Below are 11,106 nucleotides of genomic sequence, written 5' to 3'. Positions count from 1 at the left end.
GAATTCGGCATTTCATAAAAATAGTCAAAAAAGTTCAGACGGTCTCCATTCTACTTCATATTCAAAATTCAAGGTCAGAATTCAGCATTTCAGCAAAATAGTCAAAAAACTTCAGACGGTCTCCATTCTACTTCATTTTCAAAATTCACGGTTCGGAATTCGGCATTTCTGCAAAATAGTCAAAAAAGTTCAGACGCTATCTATCTTACATTAATTTCAAAATTCACGGTTCAGAATTCAGCATTTCAGCAAAATAGTCAAAAGAGTTCAGACGCTCTCTATCTTACATTAATTTCAAAATTCACGGTTCAGAATTCAGCATTTCAGCAAAATAGTCAAAAGAGTTCAGACGCTATCTATCTTACATTAATTTCAAAATTCACGGTTCAGAATTCGGCATTTCAGCAAAATAGTCAAAAAAGTTCAGACGGTCTCCATTCTACTTCATTTTCAAAATTCACGGTTCAGAATTCAGCATTTCAACAAAATAGTCAAAAAAGTTCTGACGGTCTCTATCTTACATTAATTTCGGTTCAGAATTCGGCATTTCAGAAAAATAGTCCAAAAAGTTCAGACGGTCTCCATTCTACTTCATTTTCAAAATTCACGGTTCGGAATTCGGCATTTCTGCAAAATAGTCAAAAAAGTTCAGACGCTATCTATCTTACATTAATTTCAAAATTCACGGTTCAGAATTCAGCATTTCAGCAAAATAGTCAAAAGAGTTCAGACGCTCTCTATCTTACATTAATTTCGAAGTTCACGGTTCAGAATTCGGCATTTCAGCAAAATAGTCAAAAAAGTTCAGACGGTCTCCATTCTATTTCATTTTCAAAATTCACGGTTCCGAATTCAACATTTTAGCAACATAGACCAAAAAAATTCAGACGGTCTCTATCTTACATTAATTCCGGTTCAGAATTCGGCATTTCAGCAAAATAGTAAAAAAAGTTCAGACGGTCTCCATTCTACTTCATTTTCAAAATTCACGGTTCAGAATTCAGCATTTCAGCAAAATAGTCAAAAAAGTTCTGACGGTCTCTATCTTACATTAATTTCGGTTCAGAATTCGGCATTTCAGAAAAATAGTCAAAAAAGTTCAGACGGTCTCCATTCTACTTCATATTCAAAATTCAAGGTCAGAATTCAGCATTTCAGCAAAATAGTCAAAAAAGTTCAGACGGTCTCCATTCTATTTCATTTTCAAAATTCACGGTTCAGAATTCAGCATTTCAGCAAAATAGTCAAAAAACTTCAGTGGGTCTCCATTCTAGTTGATTTTAAAAATTCACGGTTCAGAATTCAACATTTTAGCAAAATAGACCAAAAAAATTCAGACGGTATATCTTACATTAATTCCGGTTCAGAATTCGGCATTTCAGCAAAATAGTCAAAAAAGTTCAGACGGTCTCCATTCTACTTCATTTTCAAAATTCACGGTTCGGAATTCGGCATTTCTGCAAAATAGTCAAAAAAGTTCAGACGCTATCTATCTTACATTAATTTCAAAATTCACGGTTCAGAATTCGGCATTTCAGCAAAATAGTCAAAAAAGTTCAGACGGTCTCCATTCTACTTCATTTTCAAAATTCACGGTTCAGAATTCAGCATTTCAACAAAATAGTCAGAAAAGTTCTGACGGTCTCTATCTTACATTAATTTCGGTTCAGAATTCGGCATTTCAGAAAAATAGTCCAAAAAGTTCAGACGGTCTCCATTCTACTTCATTTTCACAATTCACGGTTCAGAATTCAGCATTTCAAAAAAATAGTCAAAAAAGTTCAGACTTTCTCTATCTTACATTAATTTCGGTTCAGAATTCGGCATTTCAGCAAAATAGTCAAAAAAGTTCAGACGGTCTCCATTCTACATCATTTTCAAAGTTCACGGTTCAGAATTCGGCATTTCAGCAAAATAGTCAAAAAAGTTCAGACGGTCTCCATTCTACTTCATTTTCAAAATTCACGGTTCAGAATTCAGCATTTCAACAAAATAGTCAAAAAAGTTCTGACGGTCTCTATCTTACATTAATTTCGGTTCAGAATTCGGCATTTCAGAAAAATAGTCCAAAAAGTTCAGACGGTCTCCATTCTACTTCATTTTCAAAATTCACGGTTCGGAATTCGGCATTTCTGCAAAATAGTCAAAAAAGTTCAGACGCTATCTATCTTACATTAATTTCAAAATTCACGGTTCAGAATTCAGCATTTCAGCAAAATAGTCAAAAGAGTTCAGACGCTCTCTATCTTACATTAATTTCGAAGTTCACGGTTCAGAATTCGGCATTTCAGCAAAATAGTCAAAAAAGTTCAGACGGTCTCCATTCTATTTCATTTTCAAAATTCACGGTTCCGAATTCAACATTTTAGCAACATAGACCAAAAAAATTCAGACGGTCTCTATCTTACATTAATTCCGGTTCAGAATTCGGCATTTCAGCAAAATAGTAAAAAAAGTTCAGACGGTCTCCATTCTACTTCATTTTCAAAATTCACGGTTCAGAATTCAGCATTTCAGCAAAATAGTCAAAAAAGTTCTGACGGTCTCTATCTTACATTAATTTCGGTTCAGAATTCGGCATTTCAGAAAAATAGTCAAAAAAGTTCAGACGGTCTCCATTCTACTTCATATTCAAAATTCAAGGTCAGAATTCAGCATTTCAGCAAAATAGTCAAAAAAGTTCAGACGGTCTCCATTCTATTTCATTTTCAAAATTCACGGTTCAGAATTCAGCATTTCAGCAAAATAGTCAAAAAACTTCAGTGGGTCTCCATTCTAGTTGATTTTAAAAATTCACGGTTCAGAATTCAACATTTTAGCAAAATAGACCAAAAAAATTCAGACGGTATATCTTACATTAATTCCGGTTCAGAATTCGGCATTTCAGCAAAATAGTCAAAAAAGTTCAGACGGTCTCCATTCTACTTCATTTTCAAAATTCACGGTTCGGAATTCGGCATTTCTGCAAAATAGTCAAAAAAGTTCAGACGCTATCTATCTTACATTAATTTCAAAATTCACGGTTCAGAATTCGGCATTTCAGCAAAATAGTCAAAAAAGTTCAGACGGTCTCCATTCTACTTCATTTTCAAAACTCACGGTTCAGAATTCAGCATTTCAACAAAATAGTCAAAAAAGTTCTGACGGTCTCTATCTTACATTAATTTCGGTTCAGAATTCGGCATTTCAGAAAAATAGTCCAAAAAGTTCAGACGGTCTCCATTCTACTTCATTTTCACAATTCACGGTTCAGAATTCAGCATTTCAAAAAAATAGTCAAAAAAGTTCAGACTTTCTCTATCTTACATTAATTTCGGTTCAGAATTCGGCATTTCAGCAAAATAGTCAAAAAAGTTCAGACGGTCTCCATTCTACATCATTTTCAAAGTTCACGGTTCAGAATTCGGCATTTCAGCAAAATAGTCAAAAAAGTTCAGACGGTCTCCATTCTATTTCATTTTCAAAATTCACGGTTCAGAATTCAGCATTTCAGCAAAATAGTCAAAAAACTTCAGTGGGTCTCCATTCTAGTTGATTTTAAAAATTCACGGTTCAGAATTCAACATTTTAGCAAAATAGACCAAAAAAATTCAGACGGTCTCTATCTTACATTAATTCCGGTTCAGAATTCGGCATTTCAGCAAAATAGTCAAAAAGGTTCAAACGGTCTCCATTCTACTTCATTTTCAAAATTCACGGTTCGGAATTCGGCATTTCTGCAAAATAGTCAAAAAAGTTCAGACGCTATCTATCTTACATTAATTTCAAAATTCACGGTTCAGAATTCAGCATTTCAGCAAAATAGTCAAAAGAGTTCAGACGCTCTCTATCTTACATTAATTTCAAAGTTCACGGTTCAGAATTCGGCATTTCAGCAAAATAGTCAAAAAAGTTCAGACGGTCTCCATTCTACTTCATTTTCAAAATTCACGGTTCAGAATTCAGCATTTCAGCAAAATAGTCAAAAAAGTTCTGACGGTCTCTATCTTACATTAATTTCGGTTCAGAATTCGGCATTTCAGAAAAATAGTCAAAAAAGTTCAGACGGTCTCCATTCTACTTCATATTCAAAATTCACGGATCAGAATTCAGCATTTCAGCAAAATAGTCAAAAAAGTTCAGACGGTCTCCATTCTACTTCATTTTCAAAATTCACGGTTCAGAATTCAGCATTTCACCAAAGTAGTCAAAAAAGTTCAGACGCTCTCCATTCTACTTCATTTTCAAAATTCACGGTTCAGAATTCAGCATTTCAGCAAAATAGTCAAAAAAGTTCGGACGGTCTCCATTCTAGTTCATTTTCAAAATTCACGGTTCAGAATTCAGCATTTCAAAAAAATAGTCAAAAAAGTTCAGACGGTCTCTATCTTACATTAATTTCGGTTCAGAATTCGGCATTTCAGCAAAATAGTCAAAAAAGTTCAGACGGTCTCCATTCTAGTTCATTTTCAAAATTCACGGTTCAGAATTCAGCATTTCAGCAAAATAGTCAAAAAAGTTCTGACGGTCTCTATCTTACATTAATTTCGGTTCAGAATTCGGCATTTCAGAAAAATAGTCAAAAAAGTTCAGACGGTCTCCATTCTACTTCATATTCAAAATTCAAGGTCAGAATTCAGCATTTCAGCAAAATAGTCAAAAAAGTTCAGACGGTCTCCATTCTATTTCATTTTCAAAATTCACGGTTCAGAATTCAGCATTTCAGCAAAATAGTCAAAAAACTTCAGACGGTCTCCATTCTACTTCATTTTCAAAATTCACGGTTCGGAATTCGGCATTTCTGCAAAATAGTCAAAAAAGTTCAGACGCTATCTATCTTACATTAATTTCAAAATTCACGGTTCAGAATTCAGCATTTCAGCAAAATAGTCAAAAGAGTTCAGACGCTCTCTATCTTACATTAATTTCAAAGTTCACGGTTCAGAATTCGGCATTTCAGCAAAATAGTCAAAAAAGTTCAGACGGTCTCCATTCTACTTCATTTTCAAAATTCACGGTTCAGAATTCAGCATTTCAACAAAATAGTCAAAAAAGTTCTGACGGTCTCTATCTTACATTAATTTCGGTTCAGAATTCGGCATTTCAGAAAAATAGTCCAAAAAGTTCAGACGGTCTCCATTCTACTTCATTTTCAAAATTCACGGTCAGAATTCAGCATTTCAGCAAAATAGTCAAAAAAGTTCAGACGGTCTCCATTCTATTTCATTTTCAAAATTCACGGTTCAGAATTCAGCATTTCAGCAAAATAGTCAAAAAACTTCAGTGGGTCTCCATTCTAGTTGATTTTAAAAATTCACGGTTCAGAATTCAACATTTTAGCAAAATAGACCAAAAAAATTCAGACGGTATATCTTACATTAATTCCGGTTCAGAATTCGGCATTTCAGCAAAATAGTCAAAAAGGTTCAAACGGTCTCCATTCTACTTCATTTTCAAAATTCACGGTTCGGAATTCGGCATTTCTGCAAAATAGTCAAAAAAGTTCAGACGCTATCTATCTTACATTAATTTCAAAATTCACGGTTCAGAATTCAGCATTTCAGCAAAATAGTCAAAAGAGTTCAGACGCTCTCTATCTTACATTAATTTCAAAGTTCACGGTTCAGAATTCGGCATTTCAGCAAAATAGTCAAAAAAGTTCAGACGGTCTCCATTCTACTTCATTTTCAAAATTCACGGTTCAGAATTCAGCATTTCAACAAAATAGTCAAAAAAGTTCTGACGGTCTCTATCTTACATTAATTTCGGTTCAGAATTCGGCATTTCAGAAAAATAGTCCAAAAAGTTCAGACGGTCTCCATTCTACTTCATTTTCACAATTCACGGTTCAGAATTCAGCATTTCAAAAAAATAGTCAAAAAAGTTCAGACTTTCTCTATCTTACATTAATTTTGGGTTCAGAATTCGGCATTTCAGCAAAATAGTCAAAAAAGTTCAGACGGTCTCCATTCTACATCATTTTCAAAGTTCACGGTTCAGAATTCGGCATTTCAGCAAAATAGTCAAAAAAGTTCAGACGGTCTCCATTCTATTTCATTTTCAAAATTCACGGTTCAGAATTCAGCATTTCAGCAAAATAGTCAAAAAACTTCAGTGGGTCTCCATTCTAGTTGATTTTAAAAATTCACGGTTCAGAATTCAACATTTTAGCAAAATAGACCAAAAAAATTCAGACGGTCTCTATCTTACATTAATTCCGGTTCAGAATTCGGCATTTCAGCAAAATAGTCAAAAAGGTTCAAACGGTCTCCATTCTACTTCATTTTCAAAATTCACGGTTCGGAATTCGGCATTTCTGCAAAATAGTCAAAAAAGTTCAGACGCTATCTATCTTACATTAATTTCAAAATTCACGGTTCAGAATTCAGCATTTCAGCAAAATAGTCAAAAGAGTTCAGACGCTCTCTATCTTACATTAATTTCAAAGTTCACGGTTCAGAATTCGGCATTTCAGCAAAATAGTCAAAAAAGTTCAGACGGTCTCCATTCTGATTCATTTTCAAAATTCACGGTTCAGAATTCAGCATTTCAGCAAAATAGTCAAAAAAGTTCTGACGGTCTCTATCTTACATTAATTTCGGTTCAGAATTCGGCATTTCAGAAAAATAGTCAAAAAAGTTCAGACGGTCTCCATTCTACTTCATATTCAAAATTCACGGTTCAGAATTCAGCATTTCAGCAAAATAGTCAAAAAAGTTCAGACGGTCTCCATTCTACTTCATTTTCAAAATTCACGGTTCAGAATTCAGCATTTCACCAAAGTAGTCAAAAAAGTTCAGACGGTCTCCATTCTACTTCATTTTCAAAATTCACGGTTCAGAATTCAGCATTTCAGCAAAATAGTCAAAAGAATTCAGACGCTCTCTATCTTACATTAATTTCAAAGTTCACGGTTCAGAATTCGGCATTTCAGCAAAATAGTCAAAAAAGTTCAGACGGTCTCCATTCTACTTCATTTTCAAAATTCACGGTTCAGAATTCAGCATTTCAACAAAATAGTCAAAAAAGTTCTGACGGTCTCTATCTTACATTAATTTCGGTTCAGAATTCGGCATTTCAGAAAAATAGTCCAAAAAGTTCAGACGGTCTCCATTCTACTTCATTTTCACAATTCACGGTTCAGAATTCAGCATTTCAAAAAAATAGTCAAAAAAGTTCAGACTTTCTCTATCTTACATTAATTTTGGGTTCAGAATTCGGCATTTCAGCAAAATAGTCAAAAAAGTTCAGACGGTCTCCATTCTACATCATTTTCAAAGTTCACGGTTCAGAATTCGGCATTTCAGCAAAATAGTCAAAAAAGTTCAGACGGTCTCCATTCTATTTCATTTTCAAAATTCACGGTTCAGAATTCAGCATTTCAGCAAAATAGTCAAAAAACTTCAGTGGGTCTCCATTCTAGTTGATTTTAAAAATTCACGGTTCAGAATTCAACATTTTAGCAAAATAGACCAAAAAAATTCAGACGGTCTCTATCTTACATTAATTCCGGTTCAGAATTCGGCATTTCAGCAAAATAGTCAAAAAGGTTCAAACGGTCTCCATTCTACTTCATTTTCAAAATTCACGGTTCGGAATTCGGCATTTCTGCAAAATAGTCAAAAAAGTTCAGACGCTATCTATCTTACATTAATTTCAAAATTCACGGTTCAGAATTCAGCATTTCAGCAAAATAGTCAAAAGAGTTCAGACGCTCTCTATCTTACATTAATTTCAAAGTTCACGGTTCAGAATTCGGCATTTCAGCAAAATAGTCAAAAAAGTTCAGACGGTCTCCATTCTGATTCATTTTCAAAATTCACGGTTCAGAATTCAGCATTTCAGCAAAATAGTCAAAAAAGTTCTGACGGTCTCTATCTTACATTAATTTCGGTTCAGAATTCGGCATTTCAGAAAAATAGTCAAAAAAGTTCAGACGGTCTCCATTCTACTTCATATTCAAAATTCACGGTTCAGAATTCAGCATTTCAGCAAAATAGTCAAAAAAGTTCAGACGGTCTCCATTCTACTTCATTTTCAAAATTCACGGTTCAGAATTCAGCATTTCACCAAAGTAGTCAAAAAAGTTCAGACGGTCTCCATTCTACTTCATTTTCAAAATTCACAGTTCAGAATTCAGCATTTCAGCAAAATAGTCAAAAAAGTTCGGACGGTCTCCATTCTAGTTCATTTTCAAAATTCACGGTTCAGAATTCAGCATTTCAAAAAAATAGTCAAAAAAGTTCAGACGGTCTCTATCTTACATTAATTTCGGTTCAGAATTCGGCATTTCAGCAAAATAGTCAAAAAAGTTCAGACGGTCTCCATTCTAGTTCATTTTCAAAATTCACGGTTCAGAATTCAGCATTTCAGCAAAATAGTCAAAAAAGTTCAGACGGTCTCTATCTTACATTAATTTCAAAGTTCACGGTTCAGAATTCGGCATTTCAGCAAAATAGTCAAAAAAGTTCAGACGGTCTCCATTCTACTTCATTTTCAAAATTCACGGTTCAGAATTCAGCATTTCAACAAAATAGTCAAAAAAGTTCAGACGCTATCTATCTTACATTAATTTCAAAATTCACGGTTCAGAATTCAGCATTTCAGCAAAATAGTCAAAAGAGTTCAGACGCTCTCTATCTTACATTAATTTCAAAGTTCACGGTTCAGAATTCGGCATTTCAGCAAAATAGTCAAAAAAGTTCAGACGGTCTCCATTCTACTTCATTTTCAAAATTCACGGTTCAGAATTCAGCATTTCAACAAAATAGTCAAAAAAGTTCTGACGGTCTCTATCTTACATTAATTTCGGTTCAGAATTCGGCATTTCAGAAAAATAGTCCAAAAAGTTCAGACGGTCTCCATTCTACTTCATTTTCAAAATTCACGGTCAGAATTCAGCATTTCAGCAAAATAGTCAAAAAAGTTCAGACGGTCTCCATTCTATTTCATTTTCAAAATTCACGGTTCAGAATTCAGCATTTCAGCAAAATAGTCAAAAAACTTCAGTGGGTCTCCATTCTAGTTGATTTTAAAAATTCACGGTTCAGAATTCAACATTTTAGCAAAATAGACCAAAAAAATTCAGACGGTCTCTATCTTACATTAATTCCGGTTCAGAATTCGGCATTTCAGCAAAATAGTCAAAAAGGTTCAAACGGTCTCCATTCTACTTCATTTTCAAAATTCACGGTTCGGAATTCGGCATTTCTGCAAAATAGTCAAAAAAGTTCAGACGCTATCTATCTTACATTAATTTCAAAATTCACGGTTCAGAATTCAGCATTTCAGCAAAATAGTCAAAAGAGTTCAGACGCTCTCTATCTTACATTAATTTCAAAGTTCACGGTTCAGAATTCGGCATTTCAGCAAAATAGTCAAAAAAGTTCAGACGGTCTCCATTCTACTTCATTTTCAAAATTCACGGTTCAGAATTCAGCATTTCAACAAAATAGTCAAAAAAGTTCTGACGGTCTCTATCTTACATTAATTTCGGTTCAGAATTCGGCATTTCAGAAAAATAGTCCAAAAAGTTCAGACGGTCTCCATTCTACTTCATTTTCACAATTCACGGTTCAGAATTCAGCATTTCAAAAAAATAGTCAAAAAAGTTCAGACTTTCTCTATCTTACATTAATTTTGGGTTCAGAATTCGGCATTTCAGCAAAATAGTCAAAAAAGTTCAGACGGTCTCCATTCTACATCATTTTCAAAGTTCACGGTTCAGAATTCGGCATTTCAGCAAAATAGTCAAAAAAGTTCAGACGGTCTCCATTCTATTTCATTTTCAAAATTCACGGTTCAGAATTCAGCATTTCAGCAAAATAGTCAAAAAACTTCAGTGGGTCTCCATTCTAGTTGATTTTAAAAATTCACGGTTCAGAATTCAACATTTTAGCAAAATAGACCAAAAAAATTCAGACGGTCTCTATCTTACATTAATTCCGGTTCAGAATTCGGCATTTCAGCAAAATAGTCAAAAAGGTTCAAACGGTCTCCATTCTACTTCATTTTCAAAATTCACGGTTCGGAATTCGGCATTTCTGCAAAATAGTCAAAAAAGTTCAGACGCTATCTATCTTACATTAATTTCAAAATTCACGGTTCAGAATTCAGCATTTCAGCAAAATAGTCAAAAGAGTTCAGACGCTCTCTATCTTACATTAATTTCAAAGTTCACGGTTCAGAATTCGGCATTTCAGCAAAATAGTCAAAAAAGTTCAGACGGTCTCCATTCTGATTCATTTTCAAAATTCACGGTTCAGAATTCAGCATTTCAGCAAAATAGTCAAAAAAGTTCTGACGGTCTCTATCTTACATTAATTTCGGTTCAGAATTCGGCATTTCAGAAAAATAGTCAAAAAAGTTCAGACGGTCTCCATTCTACTTCATATTCAAAATTCACGGTTCAGAATTCAGCATTTCAGCAAAATAGTCAAAAAAGTTCAGACGGTCTCCATTCTACTTCATTTTCAAAATTCACGGTTCAGAATTCAGCATTTCACCAAAGTAGTCAAAAAAGTTCAGACGGTCTCCATTCTACTTCATTTTCAAAATTCACGGTTCAGAATTCAGCATTTCAGCAAAATAGTCAAAAGAGTTCAGACGCTCTCTATCTTACATTAATTTCAAAGTTCACGGTTCAGAATTCGGCATTTCAGCAAAATAGTCAAAAAAGTTCAGACGGTCTCCATTCTACTTCATTTTCAAAATTCACGGTTCAGAATTCAGCATTTCAACAAAATAGTCAAAAAAGTTCTGACGGTCTCTATCTTACATTAATTTCGGTTCAGAATTCGGCATTTCAGAAAAATAGTCCAAAAAGTTCAGACGGTCTCCATTCTACTTCATTTTCACAATTCACGGTTCAGAATTCAGCATTTCAAAAAAATAGTCAAAAAAGTTCAGACTTTCTCTATCTTACATTAATTTTGGGTTCAGAATTCGGCATTTCAGCAAAATAGTCAAAAAAGTTCAGACGGTCTCCATTCTACATCATTTTCAAAGTTCACGGTTCAGAATTCGGCATTTCAGCAAAATAGTCAAAAAAGTTCAGACGGTCTCCATTCTATTTCATTTTCAAAATTCACGGTTCAGAATTCAGCATTTCAGCAAAATAGTCAAAAA

This window comes from Phalangium opilio, unplaced genomic scaffold, assembly GCF_054372755.1.
Source record: "Phalangium opilio isolate 3A_F unplaced genomic scaffold, DU_Popi_V2 ptg000002l_1, whole genome shotgun sequence".
Lineage (NCBI taxonomy): Eukaryota > Metazoa > Arthropoda > Arachnida > Opiliones > Phalangiidae > Phalangium > Phalangium opilio.
The sequence above is the reverse complement of the archived record's forward strand: the minus strand, read 5'-3'. Positions refer to the sequence as shown.